The sequence below is a fragment of the Cheilinus undulatus genome, linkage group 22 (genome assembly GCF_018320785.1).
Source record: "Cheilinus undulatus linkage group 22, ASM1832078v1, whole genome shotgun sequence".
NCBI classification, from domain to species: domain Eukaryota; kingdom Metazoa; phylum Chordata; class Actinopteri; order Labriformes; family Labridae; genus Cheilinus; species Cheilinus undulatus.
In genome coordinates this window covers 32,992,064-33,003,634 of record NC_054886.1, presented here as the reverse complement: position 1 = coordinate 33,003,634, position 11,571 = coordinate 32,992,064, and the positions used below count along the sequence as shown (strand labels likewise).

Below are 11,571 nucleotides of genomic sequence, written 5' to 3'. Positions count from 1 at the left end.
ATGCAGGGGTTTACCAAATGGCAGACCGCGGTCTGGGTCTGGACCCAGACACCATCTGATACGGACCTGGACCCAGATCTACGATCATTAGAAAGACAAAGAGAGTAGACAAAAAGACGAGTTAGCTGAGACAAGGAGTCTAGGACCCTATGGTTTCCACATTAGCGGAATCGTGGACAGAATCGTGGAATTGGCCAATAAAAACAGAATCTACTATTTAACTCGTAAATCACGAAAATTTGAATGAATTTGACTGAAATGCTGTGTTTTTATTAAGAGGGACGTATATCTGAGGAGTATGTTTCGGGGAACACTAAAGCGTGGCACTTCCCAAACACTCACCCCCGCCCCCCTCCTAAACAATAACAGCATGTCAAAGCAGCAGCACGAAACACTGGCCAACATTAGCTCAACGCGGGGTAGTACAGGACAACATGATGTTGAACCTTCAAGAAAACTCATCTGTGCTTAGAGTTATTTTACCTCTCCACACCTGAGAGTCACGGAGAGAGACTGCGCGAGGCACAGACACACCTCTCACCTACTCACCCCTCGATGGCTTCAAACTGGAGTCGGACGGACTCAAAGTCCCGCAGCCTAAATGATGTTACATTCGAGTATCAGTTAGCTTGATAATTCCTCCCGTAGATAGTGTAGTTCTCTTTGGTTGCTAAACGAGGCAACACGTGTCTGCATTAACGCAGTCTAATATGAAGCAGACAGACGGACAGTGAGGATGGAGAGAGATGAGGAGAGAAAAGTTACAGTCAGGAGTAAAAACACAATGCAGCATCAAACTGCATGGACTGTTACAGACTGTGAGAGTTAAAAAAAAGTTTATAAACATCAGCAAGGATGTGATTATACACGTAGATAAATTTAAGGTTGTTTCTATTTAATTAGTGAACATTTTATTCATTTACAACAGGAAATTTTTCTATGGAGAGAGAGAGAGGGAGTGAGAGAATAAAAGAGCATTTTGGCTTAGTTTAATAATGTAAAACACAATAACTGGCTCTTGTTTTGACATGAAGGCTTTTATTTTGAAACGCTCACCTGTCCCAATGGTCACATGACTTCCTTCCTCAAGAATTCCATTAAATGAAGAAAACAAAATAATGGAATCGAAAAAAAAAAAATTTGACCTGTTTTGTTACCAACATGGAAAAAAAAAAACAAAAAAAAAAAAACAGAAAAATGGCTTGTTTTTCCATTATTTTATTTTTGGTCAAGAATGGGAAAAACGGAACAACGGCTTGTTTTTTTTTTTTTTCCATTTTTGGTCAAAAACAGAATAATGAGAGTTTCTCCCATTTTTCAGTCTGGGAGCTGGATACCAGCAGCAGTGAGGACAAAACAGTGCAGCGACTTCAGTGCAAGGCATACTTCAGATTTTAATGACAAAACTGTTAGCTTATGAATTATCCTCTATATGCCTAGTGGCTACATCCTGGCCTAAACATAGTGATGTGCAGTTATGTGATATTACTGCCTAATGGCAGTCTGTGTAGTATGATGTCACTGGATCTGAGAGAGGACGGCACTGATTTAGAGTTCAACAACATTGAAACTCCATGTACAAACTTACAAATGTTCAAGGAATTAGGGCTGCAGTAATAGATTCTTTTTGTAGTCGAGTATTCTATCGATTCTTCTGACGATTAATCGAGTACTCTAATAAGAAATATTGCATTTTTTAATCAGTCACTTTGGCTTTTTTCAAGAGAAGTAGTACTAGAGAAATGAGAAAAGAAGCTGGGTCCCTTAAATTAACTACTTCTATATTAAAAATTGGTATTATTCTTTAAAGAAAATACATTTTACAAAGTGCAATGAAGTACTTATGACAGTTTAAATTTCTTAACGTTACAAGGAAAGGAAGTTAAATAATGACATTAGATTATGTCATGTTTGGGGTTTTAAGGATCCTCTCCCAGGAAATTTTGGGTGCCAACACTTTGTTTCTTCTATTGTAGTTTATTTTTATTTTCCAATTTGTCATTTAAGTAAAGGGACACAATCATTTTAACATCCTCTACTTTATACATGAGTGTAATATTTCACATTATAGCAAGAATAAAGCTTCATCATTCACACAGTGGTCTGATGATGTCTGAAAGGTGAACCTTAAGATTACAGGAATATGGTCTATTTTTCAATGCATGTTCACTTTTAATTTTAGCACATTTTTGTTTGTGAGTTCATCCACCATAAAAATCTGACCTTTTAAGACCATCCACTGACATGGAGAACACATTTGAAGGGATAAAGCTGCTTCTGTGACCTGTTGAATTCTGACTACATGATGTTGAACTTTGACCTATTTAGTCTCAGTCAATGTCTGTGGCAATAGCGTGTTTTGGTGTCAATTTATTACCAATATAAGTCTTATAAAATTATTTGGGATGCTGACACTTTTTGAAAAATATGCTGCAGTTAAGACATCAGTGCGCATCAACTTCTCTTCCTTTGTGATTTTCATGCCTCATATCATGCATGTTGCATTATAGTAACAGCGAAAACAAGCACATTGTGCAACACAAATAGCCGTCCGTGTGAAAGACAGCTCGCCGTGCAACAAACGGCGCGATGTCCAGGTTACAGTACGGGCGTATATGGATACATGACTGATTTAAGCGAAGCCTCGAGGCAGATAATTTGCCTCGAGGAATTTTTTGAATCACCCGAATAATTCGAGGATTCGTTTCAGCCCTACATGGAATTTCAAGCTGATATCATAAAATCATTTTCCTCATCCACAGTATTGACTGGGAAATCTGCGTGAATTCTGCCTAATAGCTACACTCTTCAGTAAATAAATTTACCTTGGGTTGTCTCACTGACGTGCTACATATGTAGTGTGTCAAAATATGCTGAAAGGTTTCAAATATCCATGCTTAAAAATCTCTGTTGTCAATGGTCCATACAGGCAAAGACAAGTATAAGTCAGGTTGAGTTAGACAAACCCTTAACATGTGGCATGGATCAAAGAACCTGGGAAAAAAGATCCACAGTGTAATAGGTTATGTTCTTTTTAAACTCACTTTCACTCATCAATTGAGTTGGATTAACACTATCATATCCACCGACCAGTGCAAATAAAGCTGATTGTTCCATTGAATAAGATTTCCAAATTGGCATGTCCACAATAACAGTATTTGTATATAAGTAGAACTGTTTACTCAGCAGGCCAGGATGTCTATATAAAGAACATGTCGTAAAAATTTAAATTTCACACTTCTATGTCAGGAATTTTAAAATTATGTTATCATTAAATATAATTATTTTTGTCATGTTTTCATTTTCTGATATGAAAGCTATTGACAAGAAATCAAGGAAGTGGAGCCTGCATTCTGCAAAGGTGGAGAAAGACTATGGCTACATCCTTAAACTACAGAAGGCCATACTGCAGAGCAGCACCAAATTAAACCACAGCATGCCACGGCAAAAAGCATGAGGCCCACTGACCTGTGACATTATGGTGAGCTACACGGGATTCTACTACAAACTACAGAGGAGCTTCTACAAACCCAAGTAAGCCAAGGACTTAATTTTTCATCAACCTTATACCTCTTCTGAACGGTTGCATTACACTTGATCATAGATACAGCGTGACCACTGCATGGAATTATTTACAGTATTACAGTATTTACAATAATCACAGACAACTTCTCTTTAAAATAACACTAGAGTTTCTTATCAAAACAGCATCAATTGTTATCAATAATGAATCAAACAAATCACCATTATAAAACTGAACTATAAAAAAAAAATATAAACAATTTCTACAGCTGTTTCTGCACAGACCAGACCTACTAGAGATCCCAGAGTCTGCTCAGAGTCACATAGCTGCCTGGATCCAGCCACAGGGAGGGACCAGAGATGGAAGCTGGGACTGCTTCTCCAGATGAAGAAGAGTAAACGGCATCTGGAGTCACTTTTCTGATGAGAGCAGGGCTCTGCTGTACTACACTGCTCCAGGAATGAGTTGAGTCTTCTGTTCAACTTTTTATTTCTCTGTGACTGGTTGTAGTGAAGTGGAAAAAAAAGCTTGTGTCATGATTCTCTGTAACCCCATCAGCAGCATTTTTTTCAGAGAACATGTGGATTTCATTAACTATGTCAGTTGGACAGTGATGCACAGTTTCTGTTTCTCTCTGACCTAGAAATGTTCAGCCTTCATTGGCGTTCCCCAAGTCCTAGCATCTCGATGCGCTCCTGTCCTACGTTTTGGTCATCTCCGACTCCTTGGCAGTTGCTCCGTTTTTGTCCTATAAGGAGATTAGGAGAGGAGTTTACAAGGCAGGTCAAAAATCCCCTACTAACTTATAATCACGAGTACATGAATCTCTGATAAGCTCATTTCACTTTATCTTAGCCATCCATGATCCTTTATCCTTTTTAGCAGAGTTTGTCCTACTTAGAAAAGCACATCTTTCCATTTTTTGTCTTTGTCCACACTGAGACCATCAGGAGTCATGTGGACTCAAAATAATCAAGAACAGAGGTTGTTTATTAACTGTGCTGATAGAATAACCCTCTGTGAAAGGTCCTAGAGATGATTTAACCAGGGCTGTTGATGTTGTGTGGTTAATAATGATGCATTTAAGGTCTGGAAACAATGTAAAAAGCAGCAGATCCTGAATGAATGAACTGCACTGTGCTAACAGCACTAAGATATCGAGATTATTGCACATGTAGCGTCCACTGGTCACCTTTTTTACACCATATCCACAAAAGAATTTGCACTAATCATAACCAGCCACAGTGGTTAGTGGTTTTGCAAAGTTACTAGCCACTCAGCATTTCCACTAGTCAGTTTTGTTGCTGGGAAAGTGTTATATGTCAAATTAGGTACGACTGGTATGAGATGAAGCATGATCAGTATAAGCTCTCCTCTAAATACAGCAAGTCTCCTCAGACTTATGAAACAGCTCATTACAGTCATGTGTCATGCTTCCCCATTGGCAACAGTCATTTAAGAGTCAATGATCCTTGGACTTCTCTCTTTAAGGATTTGAAGATTATGTGTCAGTGCATGAGTTTGAATGTGCAGCACATGACCGACTAAGAGACTGAGTCATTTTTTGCAGGTATTTTGATAGAAATCTGATGTTTGCATATACAGAGCGGCCTCATTGCAACAGGCATCTAAATCATCAACACTGAAGCTGACAGTCAAGCATGGTTGAAGTGAAACAGGGCATTCTCAGCCCCCGTGTTCAGACTCACAGGAGAAAATCAGTGTTATCAGCAGCACTGAGAAATAAAAGGTAAACTTTGAGGAAATAGCTGCTTGTAATGTGCAGAACCCTGATAAACTTACAGCTCAGGAATGCAGCTGATCACTGTGTGGCACCACATGTGTGTGATATTAGTTTGTAGTCAGCATGAGAGGTGTGTCAGTGAGTGAGAAAACAGTCAGACAGAGGCAGGCAGGAGCACAACACTTAAAAGATATGAGGTCATGGTAAATTTACATACTGAATATCAGCAACTGCCCAGCCTCAGCATTTACCAAAGATGGTATATTGGTGATAAGAGCATCACTGCATCAATCACTCATGCTCACAATGAATGGATGTGATCAGAGGAGGAAGTCAGGCTCTTGGCATTGTGACATCTTTGCAGTTACCACAGAAACATGAAGTTATTGTGAATGCCTCAGAGAAAATGTATGGGTCCTGACCTTGGAGAGAGCCTTGGACTTAAAGTCCCTTTGCTCTCAAGGTGAGGCAATTAAGGACATCATTTCTCCTTTAAATTTCTCATTTCACTTAAATGAACTCAGCAGACAAAGCAAAACTCATTCATACCTTGAGATAACGGTATTTATCATTATAATAATTTCTTTTAGCTTTAAATTTAATTTTTGATCCATAGCAGGCTCATTTTTTCATGGTTAAGCTTACGTTATTGCCTACCAGAGATTCCTGATTTTCTCTCAAGATTAAAGCAGATTTTTAATCTTAATAGGTAAAGGACTGTTAGTTCAAATGAGACATATTTTACCATTTTAAGACAAGGGAATTGATTTTTTCTAATTCTTGGGGGGATTGTACACAGGCCAGGGGTACATATTTTTGTTAGAAAAGCCTGAAAAAGTGTAATTTGCACAATATGTGACCTTAAAGACAGTAGAAACTGCACAGTAAAGCAATGATAGAGAGCAGTAACTTGATCTGTTAACTTAGTTCATCTTAACGGGGTCACTAAACTCAGGAAGTGACTAAACATGAACTCCTAAGAAATACATATGCTGTTGCATTAACCAGCGAACATTGGACATCAGTGAGTCATTTTTACATGCGCTCCTGCAGATTTCTTTGTGTGTAATACTGTTGAACAGTGTATTCAACTAAAAAAGCTCTCTGTCCTAGCTCTACATCAAGGCTTCAGACTGAACTGGTGTAGCAGAGCAGCACTCATTTACATTTATAAAATTTTACATGTAGAACTGGTCGGTTTTTCTTAACTATGCAAATTAAAAACTGCAGTTTAGAATTTTAATTGTTAGGTGGCCTGATTTAAAATAATATGACTATGATTTTTTTTTTTATTTTAAGTCTGAGACTCATTCTTTCATTGACCTTCCAAATAAAAGTCCTCTGGGCCATGATGGAGCTAGTGTGAGAAACTTTTGGTTTTTGGCAGCCTCTTGTAGACAAAGTTATACCTCTAATGTGACCACTGATCTGGTTCTTTACATTTGTTAGTTTGTTTTTTTGTTGTTGTTGTTTTTTATATTCAACCTCCTTGCCCTGATGCTTAGTTAGTTCTTGAAGAGGCTGAAACGATGTCCTTATGTGTGCATGCAGGGAGTCATTTTGTACATGCACTCCTGCAGATTTATTCATGCACATAAAAGAACATCATTGATAATAAAGATTTCTATATAAAGACGTCTTTCAAAGCATTCAAGGTAACCTTACATGGAAAAAGTCAAAAAAAAAAAAAAAACACACACACATTTTATTAAATTGCATTTTGGCTTTTATATATATATATATATATATATATATATATATATATATATATAAATGTATGTATTTTAATGGGAATTAGGGAATAAATTCATACACATTTAGGACTTTGGTTTGATCAGAAATCTGGAAAATTTGTACATTTTAAAATAAATGCCACCTGGATTTTCATGTAAAAGTTCAGGAAATTAGCTTGGATGTTTTGGGGAATATGTTTGAAAATTTTCCAGAATTTTTCCTGGAATTTTGGGGGGATTTATTCATACAACAAATATTGTATGAATATTGCATGTTGCATTCAAATTTCCTCGAAATCATTCAGGTTTTTAACCCTTGAAACGTTTCTATATTTGTGGTCCACCTCTATTGTTTTTTATTTATTATTCATTTTTCAAAAATTCATGTAGAATCTCTACCCTTGTAAGCACAATCAGGTTATACACATCTATTTTTTCAGGACAACCTGGACTATCAGAATATGTGTGCTGCAAGGATGAAGGAATATATTCAAAGTTATTTAGCCAGAAAGACCAGGTAAAAGAATAATATAGAAATTTTATCTTATAGAACTATCAAGAAAAAAATAACATCTTTACAAAACAGAAACTATCACTATCATTTATTTCTGTAAACCCATTCACACTTTGTGCATGTGGTATTCTAGTGCATAAAATGCTCATTAATCCCATGTTAGGAGCCCAAATGTCATGTTTTCATAAGCCGGGCCATAGAGCATTATGTTGTCTTCCTTTCCAAACTAACACATACCTTTATTGTCGATTGTTGATCCTTGGCTGACCCCGCCAAGAAAACAGAGAAAAAAATTGGAGCATTGTGATTGGCCAGCAGGCGAACAGAGAGTTGTTGTCATTCGCTGCCAGTGTCAAAAGTTTTTCACTTTGAAAACATAATAAATGAACACATTATCATTAATCTAGTAATCTGGATTTATAGTACCAAAGCTTTGAATAAACAATGGGCTTTGCATCCAGATAAAAATAATCTGCAAGGGATTTAAACGCTAGGAGCCATCAGTAGATTGGTAGCAGACCAATTTTCCTGCCAATTTTTGCAATTAAACCAATTCATGCCACTTTACACCAATATTTGCTCCTGTTGACCAATTTTTGCCACTATTAACCCTTTTTCACCACTTTTTACACCCATTATAACTACATTTTACTATTTATTATGCCTATGTTTGCCAGTGTAACACATTTCTGCCACTTTCTGCCTATTTAACTGCCTCATTTTTGCCACTTTTAAACATATTTCCACACTTTTTAACCCCATTTCACCATTTTTTACACCCATTTTGCCACTTTAAACTAGGGGTGCACCGATTGCATTTTTCTGGCCGATCGCCGATCTTTAAAAAGCCTGACCTGCCGATTCCGATTTTGGCCAATACCGATTTTTTTTATAACTGACAGCATACACCTTCAATGTTCCAATCTTATTTTATTGAATAACATTGAACAGTATCTGTGGAACAATATAAAGTTGTTGTTTTAACTGCACAAGGTAGTTCTCTCAAATATAAATGAAAAGTTTAAAGCATTGCTGTCCAAACTACTAAATTATATCAGTTCCTTTAGTCTTAAATTTTTCACATTTTAGTAGGTAGAGGCATATGAAACCAATCTTATCCATTGATCTTATTTACAAGGATCAGCCTATCACCAATCTCCTAAAATTAAGAAAATCGGCACCAATACCGATCTTGGCCGATCGATCGGTACTCCCCTACTTTAAACCCATTTCTAACCCTTTTTAATCCTATTTCTACCATGACTATTCTTGAATTTGCATGGCTGTGTTCAACCACCTTCAGGTACAGTGGGGGTCTCTGGTCTATGGGACCTTTATTTTGGGGGTCATAGGCTGAAAAGGTTGAGCCTGCCGTAGAGATCCGTCACATGGTCCTGAGATTTTGTCAACAGCGGTGATACTACTTGGTATCATTGGTGATCCAGCAGCATTCGGAGAGTTGATGTTTTTGTGCCTCAGAGAAATGATTTACAAGTTTCAGTTGAATCTAACTGCTTAAGGAGAGATTAACCTCAGACAATAACAGATATAGTTGTGTTCAGGCTGCTTTAACAGGAAGAACTGGTCTGGTCCGTGTTTGAAGTGGAACAACTTTTACAGCAAAATCCACTCAAATCAAAACCGTTATTAGTCTTTCAAAACCAACAAAACAGACTGAATGTTGTTTTAAGGAACCAGATTGTAAACCTCTGACTTTGATCTTAAAAATACAAGAAAAATATACGACTTACTTGTTCTATGTCTGTACACCAAGAAGGTTAAGCCACCAACAAGTACAAAAAGACCACAAATGCCAAGAATGATCCAGACCTGGAGGAAAGGGGAAGATCATCAATGTTGTTTGGTTTTCAGTGATAACAATTTAATTTGCTTGCTTAGACATCAGATCAGTAATCTGTAGGGAGAACTATCAGGTTGTTTCTAACCAATTGCTTCTCCCTCTCCCTGAGAAGTTCCTCTTGTCCTTCTATTAGCTTTTATAACAGTCATTAAACACTCACTTGTTTCCTTTCCTTTCATTCATTTCCATCAAAGCATAATTAAAGAAATGGCTTTCAGATTAAAGTAATGAAGATGTACGAAGAATAAGACTTCAGCTGGTATTGGTCTGTTATTACTGCCTATGATTTCATACCTATAACTCCATTCATACATTATAGTGGATACTAAACAGATCAGTAAAGCAGATTCGTCCTGATATTTACAGCTGGCATATGCTGGTATTTACTGCAGATCTAGGCTAATATTTACAGCCAATAAAGTCAGATACTCAAGGCCAGTATAAGCAGACATTTACTGCTGTTATAAGGAGATATTTATAGCTATCATTTTAATTTATGTGGGTATTTGCAGGCGATATAAGCGTATATCTATAGCCGATACAGGCTGATATTTACAGCCAATTTAGGTAGATATTTAAAGCTGTATAGGCAAATATTTACAGCAGATACAGGCTGTTTTTTCCCAATCAACAAAAGCCAATATTTACAGCTAATCTAAGATGATAATGACAGCCAAATTAGGGTTATATTTACAGCCACTATATGCCAATATTCACAGCTAGTATAGGCCAAAATATGCAGATAATGACAGCAAAATACTCTAATGTTTACAGCCAATTTTAGCTGATATTGACAGCCAATAAGAGCCCATATTTATAATAAATAAAGGTCAGTATTTACAACCAATTCAAGCCAATATTAAAACCCATATTGGCCAGTATTTAAAGCTATATGGGCAAACATTTACAGGAGATACAGGCTGTTTTTCCCAGCCAATAAAGGCCAATATTGACAGACAATTTAAGCTGATAATGATAGCCATATTTACAGGCATTACATGCCAATACACACAGCCAGTATAGACCAAAATATGCAGATATTGACAGCAAAATCCTCTGATGTTTACAGCCAATTTAAGCTGATATTGACAGCCAATAAGAACCCATATTTATAGTAAATATAGGTCAGTATTTACAACCAATATAGGCCATATATATATATATGGATTATAGAGGCCAGTGTTAAAAATCAATATAGGTCAATATTTACAGCCAATATTTGCCAGGATTTTAGACAATTATAAGCTGATAAGCCAAAATAGGCCAGTATTTACAGCCAATAAAGGCTGATCTCTACAGTGAATATAAGGTGGCATTTAAAACCAATATATGAAAATATTCACAGCCAATTTCAGAGCCAATATAACAGAAACTTTCACATGTGCCCATGATTAACTTTGAGAGCTAATGGTAGCTGATATCTATGCCGTGCCTATAACACTGTGTACTCCCTCAACAGGTTCCTGGCGTGTGGTCTCACCGTCTGGCTGAGTCTCCTAGTTTGTGTGTTCAGAGGATTATAAAATGAGAAATCATTTTAACTGTCCTTTTCTCTGTGATCTTCCACATTTTTAAAATCACTCTAGATTTAAACATTGTCCAGGGGTTTGGGTTGGTGAATGAGGCTCATGATTGGCTGTTTTCACTCACCCAGACTGGCACTGGCTGTGTTATCTCTTTATCAACTTCCTCTTTTTCTCCTGGTGTCTGTGGAAAAATGAAGTAAAATGATTAAATGAGTGAATAAATTCTGACCTTGTGGATGAGCCTCTGCTGAATAATGTGGAAATTACAAACAGACACAACTGAAGACATTTACTCACCACAGCCCGACGATCTCCCTCTGTCTTCTCCACACCTGTTCAAACATTAAAGATCATCAGAGTTTCAGCATAAAATAATCAACACTACACAACATTATGAGACTGATGAGGTTAGCAGTACTCACAGAGAGAAACGCTGTGCTTTCTTTTGTCTTGAGGGATGTTTTTGCTTCGTAGAATGAGGCTGTAAGTTCCAGCATCCTGTTCAGTCACATTAGTGAGTCTCAGTGAAACGTTTCCTCGGCTCATTTCATTCTTAAACAGAGATGTTCTTCCTTTATACTCCTCGTCTTGAGTTTCCAAATAGTCCCCACTATCCCGAAACAGGTGGACAAGCTTCCCCTTATATTCCCATTTTACCATTAAATCAGAT

General features: G+C 37.1%; 1 long non-coding RNA gene across 1 annotated transcript; it reads left to right on the top strand.

The window, feature by feature from the left end:
• Positions 1 to 3,403: 3,403 nt before the first annotated feature.
• LOC121504101 lies at positions 3,404 to 4,253 on the top strand. Its single transcript, XR_005991433.1, has 3 exons — positions 3,404 to 3,534; positions 3,792 to 3,987; positions 4,167 to 4,253. It is a non-coding gene; the product is annotated as an uncharacterized LOC121504101 (long non-coding RNA).
• The last annotated feature ends 7,318 nt before the right edge of the window (positions 4,254 to 11,571 follow it).